The sequence below is a fragment of the Triticum aestivum genome, chromosome 7B (assembly GCF_018294505.1).
Source record: "Triticum aestivum cultivar Chinese Spring chromosome 7B, IWGSC CS RefSeq v2.1, whole genome shotgun sequence".
In the NCBI taxonomy this organism is placed as follows: Eukaryota; Viridiplantae; Streptophyta; class Magnoliopsida; order Poales; family Poaceae; genus Triticum; species Triticum aestivum.
The window spans coordinates 592,021,086-592,033,344 of record NC_057813.1 but is presented as its reverse complement, the minus strand read 5'-3'; positions in this window follow the sequence as shown (position 1 = coordinate 592,033,344).

The following is a 12,259-nucleotide window of genomic DNA, read 5'->3' as shown; positions in this document are numbered from 1 at the left end:
TCTTCACTTATGAAGTATATGAGTTCGTAAGATGCACTAATTCATCTGCAGGATGATCATCCCAAAGCAAACGAGTGGGTCCTTGATAGTGGATGTACAAATCATATGACGGGTGACAAGAATCTATTGATGAATGCTCCTTTATCACCGTCACATCTGAAGCATATCATCTTTGCTGACAAAGGCAAAAGTCAGGTATTGGGTCTAGGTAAGGTTGCGATCTCAAAGGATCGACACATGGACAAAGTCATGCTTGTCGAGTCCTTAGGATACAACCTCATGTCTGTCTCAATGCTTTGTGATCTTGATATGGTTGTTGTCTTTGGAATATATCGTTGTGTCGTGATCATGGAAGCTGACCATTCCAAAGTCTTCGAAGGCTTTAGGAGAGGAGATCTGTATATTGTTGATTTCTCTACAGGACCACAACCAGCCGTGTGCTTACTTGCAAAAGCTTCAGAAAGCTGGCTATGGCATCGACGACTTGGTCATGCTGGCATGAGGAATCTGAACACGCTTGTGAAGAAGAAGCATGTCATTGGCATTGTGAATGTCAAATTCTTCAAGGATCACTTATGCGGAGCTTGTGAAGCTGGAAAGATGACAAGGGCCAAGCATCCAGCAAAGACTATCATGACCACCACTCGACCATTTGAATTGCTTCACATGTATCTCTTTGGTCCTAATCATTATTCTGCTGTTTCAAATGATGCATCTCTATATGGCTTTGTTATTGTTGATGACTATTCTCGTTACACATGGGTACACATTGTCACTTACAAACATGAAGTGCAGGAAGTCTTCAAATGATTTTCCTCGAGGGCTTCAACCAACTTTGGTGTGAAGATCAAGCACATCAGAACTGACAATGGGACCGAGTTCAAGAATTCCGGTCTAGATGGCTATCTTGATGAACTTGGTATTACTCATGAGTTGTCTGCTCCTTATACTCCACAGCAGAATGGCGTCGTGGAGTGCAAGAACAGAACCCTCGCTGAAATCGCTCGCACTATGCTTGATGAATACAAGACGCCTCGTCGCTTCTGGATTGAGGCAATTGATACTGCATGCCACGTCATCAACAGGGTATATCTTCACAAATTCTTCAAGAAAACTGCTTATGAACTCCTCACTGACAAAAAGCCAAATGTAAGTTATTTCAAAGTCTTCGGTGCTAAATGTTGGATTAGAGATCCTCATCACACTTCCAAATTCTCACCGAAAGCACATGGAGGTTATGGAAAGGACTCGCACACCTATAGAGTCTTCAACAGCGTTCTTCACAAAGTTGTTGAAACTGTAGATGTGCGGTTCGATGAAACTAATGGCTCGCAAAGAGAGCACCTACCTTCTGTGATAGATGAACCAGCACCTGAGGATTCTATTAAGTTCAAGGCTACTGAGGATGTCATTCCTACCGAAGAATCTGCTGAAGAATTCATTCCTGATCGTGACGATTACCGAGCTGGCGCACCTGAAGAAAATGGTGCTGAAGAAAATGCTCCTGAAGGGAATGCTGATCAAATTGCTCGAAGACAACCCACTCATCCTCGCATCGCTAATGAAGTGCAAATTGAGAAGATCATTGATGACATTGAAGCACCAGGTCCTCTCACTCGCTCAAAGTCTTCACATTTATCTAACTTTTGTGGGCACTTTGCTTTTGTCTCTATCGTAGAGCCCACTAAGGTAGATGAAGCATTTCTGGAGCCTGAGTGGATTCAGGCTATGCAAGAAGCATTACATCAGTTCGAGCTCAACAATGTCTGGGAACTGGTCAAACATCCAGATCCTCACAAGCACAACATCATTGGCACAAAGTGGATCTACCGCAACAAGCAAGATGAAAATGGCCTTGTGGTGAGGAATAAGGCACGGCTTGTAGCTCAAGGCTACACACAGGTTGAAGGAATTGACTTCGATGAAACTTTTGCACCTGTTGCTAGACTTGAGGCTATTCGCATATTACTTGCTTACGCTAACCATCATAATATTATCTTACAACAAATGGATGTGAAAAGTGCATTCCTCAATGATAAGATTGAGGAAGAAGTATATGTTGCTCAGCCCCCAAGTTTTGAAGATCCAAAGAATCCCGACAAAGTCTACAGACTCAACAAGGCCCTGTATGGCCTCAAGCAAGCCCCTCGGGCGTGGTATGACACTTTGAAGGAATTCTTCATGAAGAATGGCTTCAAATCCGGTTCACTCGACCCAACTCTTTTCACTAAATCTTATGATGGTGAACTGTTTGTGTGCCAAATATATGTTGATGATATTATCTTTGGCTGCACTGACCAACGTTATAGTGATGAATTTGCCTATATGATGAGTGAAGAATATCAAATGTCTATGATGGGAGAATTGAAATTCTTTTTAGGTTTTCAAATTCGTCAACAGCGCAATGGTATATTCATATCGCAGGAGAAATACCTCAAAGAAGTATTGAGGAAATTCGGCATGCAAGATTGCAAAGGGGTCAAAATTCCAATGCCCACAAATGGCCATCTATGCACTAATGAAAATGGTAAAGACTTCGATCAAAAGGTATACCGCTGCATGACTGGCTCTTTATTGTACCTATGTGCATCTAGGCCAGATATAATGCTTAGTGTTTGCATGTGTGCCCGATTTCAAGCTACATCGAAGGAATCACACCATAAGGTTGCGAAGCATATTCTTCGATATCTAGCTCACACACCAACACTTTGATTATGGTATCCCAAGGGCTCTTCATTTGATCTCGTTCGATATTCAGACTCTGACTATGCTAGCGATCGCGTGGACCGCAAGTCAACGTCAGGCACTTGCCATTTCCTTGGATGATCTTTGGTCTATTGGTCCTCGAAGAAACAGAACTGTGTATCTCTCTCCACTGCAGAAGCTGAGTACATTGCTGCTGGATCATGCTATGCTCAATTATTATGGATGAAGCAAACTCTCAAGGACTATGGCATCAACGTAAAAAATGTGCCTCTCTACTGCGACAATGAGAGGGCAATCAAGATTTCTCGCAACCCAGTTCAGCACTCGAAGACAAAGCACATCCAGATTCGTCATCATTTTCTTCGTGATCATGTGTTGAAGGGCGATATCTCCATCTGCCATGCAAGAACTGAAGATCAGCTGGCCGATATTTCCACTAAGCCCTTGGATGAGAAGAGATTTAGCAAGTTGCGGTGTGAGCTAAATATCCTAGAATCTTCGAATGTTCTCTGAAATAGGACACTCATTCTAACACTTATGCTGACTTGATGACTTAGATGCGCAACACACGAAGTAACGTTTTTCTTCAATCAATGAAGACTAACCCTCTAAGGGTGAAGAAATTAATGAATAAATTGATTCTCAGAGCCCTACGAAAATTGTACGCAGTGTCTGAAATCAGCTTTCTTATACGGTGGGTTACGCTACCACAAAAGCTGAAAATCTTCAATTTGAGTTTTTCTTCAGTTTTTGAAATTCCTCAGTTTTTCAAATTCTTCAACTTGAAATGTCTTCACATTTTCTATCATTTGTCTTCAGTTGAATATATATATATATATATGTTTGTGTGTGTGTGTGTGTGAGTGAGTGAGTTTATGTCCTCTACAACATTCACTTATTGCTAATTCTTCAAGCTGACTTTTTTCGCTAAGTGAATGTGATCGGACCCTTCCCCCTCTATGCTAAACTCAACCCAGTCTATTCACAAATTCTTCATGTGCGTTCTGATTTGAAATTCGTTCAAAATCTTCACTGTGTCCTTGACTGGTGAAGAAATTGCAAACGGTAACTTAAAACTTATCTTATCTAAATTTTCGGCTTTGCCGCTCAAGCCGTTCCACTTCTCACGACAAATACTTATCTATTCACCCACGATCCTACAGGATAGCCACCTCACAGTACGTGGGTGACACATGTCACGTGAATGACAAGAGCCAGGGGCACGTTCGTCCGAAATCCTCGGGCACACAGTTATTCACTGCAGCTATAAATACCCCTGTCTTCTCCTCACTTCACTTTTACTCCGCTCGACCTCTCTCTCGCTCGAGCTTCCCAAACCCTAGCATCGCCGCTACTTCATCGTCGCCGGTGAGGAAGAGCTTCACTGCCTCGACCTCGTCGCCGTCGTACTCGCGCCGGTTGCGGATTTCTTCACTCCGACGCCGCCGTAGTCGTCTTCCTCTGCCGAGTTAGGGCGTGGAAGATCTGAACGGACGAACTTCACCACAACACTTCCCAGTTCGTCATGTTCTTCACTTCGGGTAATTAAAAGTTACTTTTATTGCCCACTTTCATTGATGTGTTTTCCTAAAAATCTTCAAAGGTGTTTATTCTTCAAATCTTCACACACACTAAACACCTCAGATATTATCTGTTCTTGATTCGTTTCTCTAAGCAATGATTTTCTTCAAGATTCCTCAATTGTGTGGATTTCCAAATCTGTACAACTCTGGAACCTAAGATAAAGAATGCTTAGTGAAATTCTTCAAGACTCATCGGTCAAATTCCTCAAACCTATTCTCTTTTTGAAAATCTTCTGAGAACGCATATGACCTCTCCACATTCCTCGCAACTATACTCTATTCACAGGTACAAATGTCCGCTGTTGAATCACTAGGTTCTCATCAACTTAACTCATTTGCAGCGTTCCTCGAAGAAAAGTTGCATACATCTTCAGAAACTTCAGTTGTTAATCCTCAGCTGAAGAAAATGGCTGACGGCAAGAAGCCACAGAAGGGAGGAAAAAGGCCTGAGGTCAACACAGCGTTTGAAATCCCTGAGGATATATATGCTGGATATTGCACTCCAGATGAGGCCAAGTTTGGCAAGGAGGACAAGAATCAACGCAAAGTGCGCATACAACGAATTGAGAGGAGATGGGCACGAGAATGGAGGGAGTACAAATATGTTACTCCCAAGTACATGAAGAAATTCGCGCTCAACCCTCCATGCTCAAGACCTCCATTGAGGCCTGGACAACTGGCGGATCCCACCAGCCTCAAGCGCAGTGAGGACTATGCTGCTGAATGGGCTAGGCGCCACGCCAAACTAGCCAAACAAGCAAAAGAGGCAGTGAGGAAATTCAATGAAGATTCTGCTGTAGCTGCTAACACTGCTGAGGCCTCTGGTAGTAAGCCTAGGAAGGCTATGCCAAAGAAGCCTGCCCACAAATCCAGTGCTTCTCCTTCAATGCCCTCACGGCCAAGCTCCTCAGAAATGCCCTCACGGCCAGCATCTTCAAAGCCCTCACAGCAAATTCCTCAGTCTGCTCCTCCTCCTCCAAAGTCCTCAGTACCTCCGACAAAGTATTCGGCTGCTCCTACAAAATCTTCGGCACCTGTGCATCTTGCCACGTGCCAAAGGACTCAAGGCATCTCCATTGCCTCAGGAGCATCTGCTAGCTCCACTGCTGCACCAAGTTCCTCAGTCGGACCATCCCTGCTGAAGAAAAAGGCCACTGCAGGACGAGGCCTTCGCCAAGTCCTCACAAGAAGCAGGTTGCCTTCCAAATCCCCTCTGATGATGATGAGGCTGATGATGAAGAACTTGTTGAAATCATCAGGGATAGGAAAGCCAAGGCCGCTAGAGCCAAAGCCAGCAATGTGCCACTACTTCTGAATCCCAAGTTGATCCTTGACTTCAATGACTTATGGCACAAGGACCCCACTACACCTTTGCCGGAGATGAACCTCACTCCTGGTCAAAGTCATGTTTTGACCCACTTCATTGAAGAAGAGAAGTGGAAGTATCAAGAAGGAAGAAGGCTGAAGAAAGCGCAATACAAGAAACAGCACTTCCTCAAGGACAATGTCCTCACTCTCACTCCAGAACAACTCATTGTTGTGCAAGCTAAGATCAAGAATTTGAGTGATGAATTCGATCGGTATCATGCTGATTGAAAGGGAGCAAAGGTTCAGTTCGTCAATCTGACGAAGACTTTCTCTTCGGCTGCCACTGCTCCAGTGCAGGTTGAAATTCCTCAAGCTGAAGAATCTGCCCAGCGCACTGAGGAACATGCCAGCACTTCTGATGTCAGTATGGCTGCTGAAGAAAGTGAGAATACCAGGGTTGATGACTCCATTCCAGCTACTGATGATATTGACAGGGCATCCATTAGTGATGTGCCTAAGGAAAATGAACAAGTCAGGGCAACTGCAATAGTTGCGCCTGAAGAAAATGCACCTCCTGCACCTACACCAACTCCAATCCTTCCATCTGCATCAGATATGAAGAAGACAAAGGCTGCAGAACATGCAGCGATGAAAAAGAGGAAGGCATCAACTTCTTCAAATTCTTCAGCTCCGAAGAAGATGAAGACATTGATCAGTTCAATTGACAACCCAATTGATGTCGTTCCTGTCTCATCAATGCCATCAAAGGACCTTGTTCCTTTTAGTGAAGAATATGAGATTCCCGAGGAATCTGATGAAGAAACTCCATCTGCTGCTTCTACAGTGCAGTTGGACGAAGAAATTGAAGTGGATGCAATCCCTTCAACCCCAGTCATTTCCTCACCTATGCCTCAGTTCACTGCTGAAGAGGCAGGTGTTGAAGAACTTGAAGATGAGGATGTGGACATTGGGTGTACCACTCCTGTGTTGAATGATGACTTCTGGGAAAGTCAGCACCCCAATTCTCCATTGTTCACTCCTCTCCAAGATGTTCCTCAGTCTCCAGCCGCTACAGAAGTACGAGTGGAATCTGATGAACCTCGTGCAACTCCCGTTCGTCAATGAGGAAATTCCAGCCACTAGCACTGATGAAAATCAAAATGAAGAAGAAATGGCTCAGGCTGCAACTGCAGAAGAAACTGAAATTCCTCAGCATGAGGAAACTGAGATTGTGATTCCTGAGGTGATACTGCAAATCACTGACACTCCTCAGCCAAAGCCAAAGAATCCCTTCTCCACGAAGCCAAAATTCAAGGCTGATGATTTCTTCGGCGAGCACGTATTCTTCACTGAATTTAACCCCTATGACAATGCTCGTCTTAGAAGGAAGCATTTCTGGACTGCCAGCCAGGCAAACTTCTATTCCTCAGTTCTTTTTGACAAGGACAAAATCTTCGATCATGAGCACATTCCTCACGTGGACATGGAATCTATGCCATGCTTCACGCCGGTTCTCAGTCTGCTTCATGATGCAGGCTTGCTAAATTTCTGCACTGACATCGTTGATTGGAATGAAGAGCTAATTCTTCAGTTCTACGCAACTTTGCACATCACAGGCAACACAGCTGACGTCAACTCTTGGGTGTTGGACTGGATGACTGAAAACACTCACTACAAGGCACCAGTCTCTGAATTGCTTCGTGCCTTGCCAATCAGTCCTCCACCAGAAGGCGCTTGTTGTCTGTATGATGAACCTGAACTTACAGATCACTATATGCAAGTGCTCATGAAGCCGCTGAAGCCAGGACAAATTCACAGGACAAAATTCCTCGTGAAGGATTTGCTCTATGTGCCCAGAACCATATACCGCATTCTGACGAAGACTATCAGCCCAATCAAAGGACATGATTCTTCAGATGAAGAAATTGTGGGGATGATGAAGAATATTCTCTTCAACATCATGCATGGTATTCCTATCAATTACCATGATTTCTTCATGAGGACTCTTGCGAATGTTGCACTTTCACCATTTGAGCTGAAGCCTTAGGCACCATGGATCATGAGATTCCTCAGATCAAGGACTTCGCTCAACTATAAGGCTGACAATCTTAACCATGGCAGCTACTTGCCCCCAATTGAAGTCCTCAAGCAGACCATTTCCTCATCTGATGAGAATGGCAAGTCACCAGCTGTGATCGATGAAGGCACTCGTCCATTGGATGGTCAATTCTGCAAAGCTGCATCCTATTCCACCAATGATGACTCTGCCACACATGATTTTGCTGCCAATGCTCCAAAGTCAAGTCCTCAAGCTACTGCTCCCCGTGTGATGACTGACTGTGAACTGCTTATAAGTCTTCACTAGAAGGTCGATCGAAACCACAAATGGGTCAAGCGTTAGTTTGGTTCTATTCTTCACAACATTACTTCTACACACAATGCAGTGAAGAAAAACCACTACTACCTCCATGAAGTGTTTGATCGCACCTGGGCTATACTGTCACATCTATATGGCGAAGAAGATTTGAAGCAAATGGGCTTCAAGGAAGACTTTGAGTGGTCTGCACCTCCACTGAAGAAATACACGAAGGTCAAGGTTCCTTCCTTGGTGGCCAGCTCATATTCTTCATCACGCGCCACGGACAAGCATGAAGATTTGGACGACACTGCAGCAGGCCCTATAACGACTCAAGACCCTGACATCATCATGAAATTCTTCAGGGGCGTTAGTCCTCAGTTTCAACCTTTTTGGTCATTCGATGACAAAGGGGGAGAAATTTGAGTTAGTCTTCAAGCGGGTCTATATATATGGGCATTTTTTTGCTAAGTTACAACTCTCGTTCTTCTGATGACTTTGCTGGATCGAGTTGTAATCTTAAACTCTATGGTGGCTTGATACTTTTGTTGTGTTCTTCTGCATGCTTATTCCTCATTAATGTTAATGCACGCATGCTGAATTACATCAGTCACCATATTTCATCATGCATTTCAAATTCCTCATATTATATGTCAAATGCGTGTATGAATTACAAGATATAGGGGGAGATCTCCATGATTATACTCTTCAAGTGTGCATTGCTTCAAAAGCAAATTCCTCACGATGCACATCTTCAGGGGGAGTTCTTCTATATCTTGCAATCAAATTCCTCAATATCAGTATTTACACTTCATATGGTTATCCCCGTTGAAAACTTAACCTATATTGTCATCAATCACCAAAAAGGGGGAGATTGTAAGTGCATCTAGTGCCCCTTAGTGATTTTGGTGTATTGAAGACTTATAGGTTAAGAGACTGATGCGTTTGTGAGTGTACACAGGTCTATAAGTCTATGAGGAGTTTGATATTTACAGAGAAAGTCGACCCCTAAAAATGAAGTTCTTCAACTGAAGACTTTGGATTTCTGAAGACTTTCTGAAGACTTTGAAAGTGAAGAAATTGGTGTGACCTTGAAGACTTGGTAATCATTCGAGGAACATGAAGCGTGAAGACTTTTGTTTTCATAGTTTCATTTTCTCTTTCTTGAGTCATAGGAAACACCGTACTGTTAAAGGGGGTCGAGGAAATACTAAGGAAAAATTTCCATGTGATGCTCAACTCAAATCCTACACCTACCAATCCTTTCGAGTGAAGCCATTGAAATCTCGCATAGTTTAGTCATATTCTTCAGTGACAGAGACGAAGTTCTTCTGGTCCTCTGAGGAATTTGTTCTGACTGAAGAGTTAGGAATTCGCCAGTGCGGATTGCCTACCAAGTGAGGAACATGATAGCCCTGAGGAATTCGAACCCAAATATTCCGACCGTTGCTGTGCTACGCACCAGCTGTCCCAAAATATCTAGCCACCAAACGGTCATATCAGACAAGGGCATTTATGTCTTATCATGTCGGTCTGCTCCCTAGGCTATAAATAGCCGCCCCCTACAACCACTAGTTGGTTGGCTGCTTCGAGAGAAACTGACACTTGTCATTTGAGAGCAACCCATCCTCCGAGGACTTTGAGTGAAAATCAACAAGTGATGATATCCCAAACCCAAACCTACAAAACCCCAAGTGATTGAGCATCACTGAAGAGATTGATCCTGCGTGGATCCGACGCTTGTTTCCTTTGAAGACTGTGCTTCTTCCAAACGGTTAGGCATCAAGGTCTAGAGCATCCAAGAGAAATTGTGGATCTCCGAGTGACCGAGTTTGTGAAGGTTCGGAAGTCACCTGAAGACTTACCACGAGTGATTGGGCGAGGTCTGTGTGACCTTAGCTCAAGGAGAATACGGTGAGGACTGTGTGTCCGGGACTGGGTGTCCTCGAGTTTAAATACTCAGCTGCTCCAACCAGATGTACAACTGAGACAGCAGTTGGAACTGGTCTACCAAATCATTGTCTTCACCGAGCTTACTGGTTCTATTTCCTCAACTCTTTAAATTCCTCATGTATGTTGTTGTACGCCTGTTCATATCTGTTTGAAGACTTTGATTGAAGACTTTCTCAATTTCCTCAGTTCTATTTCTTCAGTCTGTTCGTCTTCTTCCTTGTGTTATCCTGTGTTTACGCTTTCTGTACTCTGTGCTTGTCTTCATTTCATCATGATGACTATGTCTATGTTCCTTTGTGTTCCTTTCTGAGTACTTATTCCGCTGCAAGTAGTTCTTCATTTAGGAATTTCCTCACCAGCAAATTCCTCAGTGAAGAATTCATAAAAATCGCCTATTCACCCCCCCCCCCTCTAGTCGATATAACACACTTTCAAAAGTGATATTATGATGGTTAGCGTAAGCAAGTAATATGCGAATAGCCTCAAGTCTAGCAACAGGTGCAAAAGTTTTATCGAAATCAATTCCTTCAACCTGTGTGTAGCCTTGAGCTACAAGTCGTGCCTTATTCCTCACCACAAGGCCATTTTCATCTTGCTTGTTGCGGTAGATCCATTTTGTGCCAATGATGTTGTGCTTGTGAGGATCTGGATGTTTGACAAGTTCCCAGACGTTGTTGAGCTCGAACTGATGTAATTCTTCTTGCATAGCCTGAATCCACTCGGGCTCCAGAAATGCTTCATCTACCTTAGTGGGCTCTGAGATAGAGACAAAAGCAAAGTGCCCACAAAAGTTAGATAAATGTGAAGATTTTGAACCTGTGGAGAGACCTGGTGCTTCAATGTCATCTATGATCTTCTCAATTTGCACTTCGTTAGCAATGCGAGGATGAGTGGGTTGTCTTCGAGGAATTTGATCAGCATTCCCTTCAGGAGCATTTTCTTCAGCACCATTTTCTTCAGGTGCGCCAGCCCGGTGATAATCACGATCTGGAATGAATTCTTCAGTAGATTCTTCGGTAGGAATGACATCCTCAGTAGCCTTGAACTTGATAGAATCCTCAGGTGCTGGTTCATCTATCATAGAAGGTAGGTGCTCTCTTTGCGAGCCATTAGTTTCATCGAACCGCACATCTACAGTTTCAACAACTTTGTGAAGAACGCTGTTGAAGACTCTGTAGGTGTGCGAGTCCTTTCCATAACCAAGGATAAAACCTTCATGTGCTTTCGGTGAGAATTTTGAAGTGTGATGAGGTTCTCTAATCCAACATTCTACACCGAAGACTTTGAAATAACTCACATTGGGCTTTTTATCAGTGAGGAGTTCATACGCAGTTTTCTTGAAGAATTTGTGAAGATATACCCTGTTGATGACGTGGCATGCAATATCAATTGCCTCAATCCAGAAGCGACGAGGCGTCTTGTATTCATCAAGCATAGTGCGAGCCATTTCAGAGAGAGTTCTGTTCTTACGCTCCACGACGCCATTCTGCTGAGGAGTGTAAGGAGCAGATAACTCATGAGTAATACCAAGTTCATCAAGATAGCCATCTAGACCGGAATTCTTGAACTCGGTCCCATTGTTAGTTCTAATGTGCTTGATCTTCACACCAAAGTTGGTTGAAGCCCTCGAGGAAAATCATTTCAAGACTTCCTGCACTTCATGTTTGTAAGTGACAATGTGCACCCATGTGTAACGGGAATAATCATCAACAATAACAAAGCCATATTGAGATGCATCATTCAGAATTGGAGAATAATGGTTAGGACCAAAAAGATCCATGTGAAGCAATTCAAATGGTCGAGTGGTGGTCATGACAGTCTTCGCTGGATGCTTGGCCTTTGTCATATTTCCAGCTTCACAAGCTCCGCATAAGTGATCCTTGAGGAATTTGACATTCTCAATGCCAATGACATGCTTCTTCTTTGCAAGCGTGTGCATATTCCTCATGCTAGCATGACCAAGTCTTTGATGCCATAGCCAGCCTTATGAAGCTTTTGCAAGTAAGCATACGGCTGGTTGTGGTCCTTTAGAGAAATCAACAATATACAAATCTCCTTTCCTAAAGCCTTCGAAGACTTTGGAATGGTCAGCTTCCATGATCACAACACAACGATATCTTCCAAAGACAACAACCATATCAAGATCACAAAGCATTGAGACAGACATGAGGTTGTATCCTAAGGACTCGACAAGCATGACTTTGTCCATGTGTTGATCCTTTGAGATCGCAACCTTACCTAGACCCAATACCAGACTTTTGCCTTTGTCTGCGAAGATGATATGCTTCAGATGTGACGGTGAGAAAGGAGCATCCATCAACAGATTCTTGTCACCAGTCATGTGATTCGTACA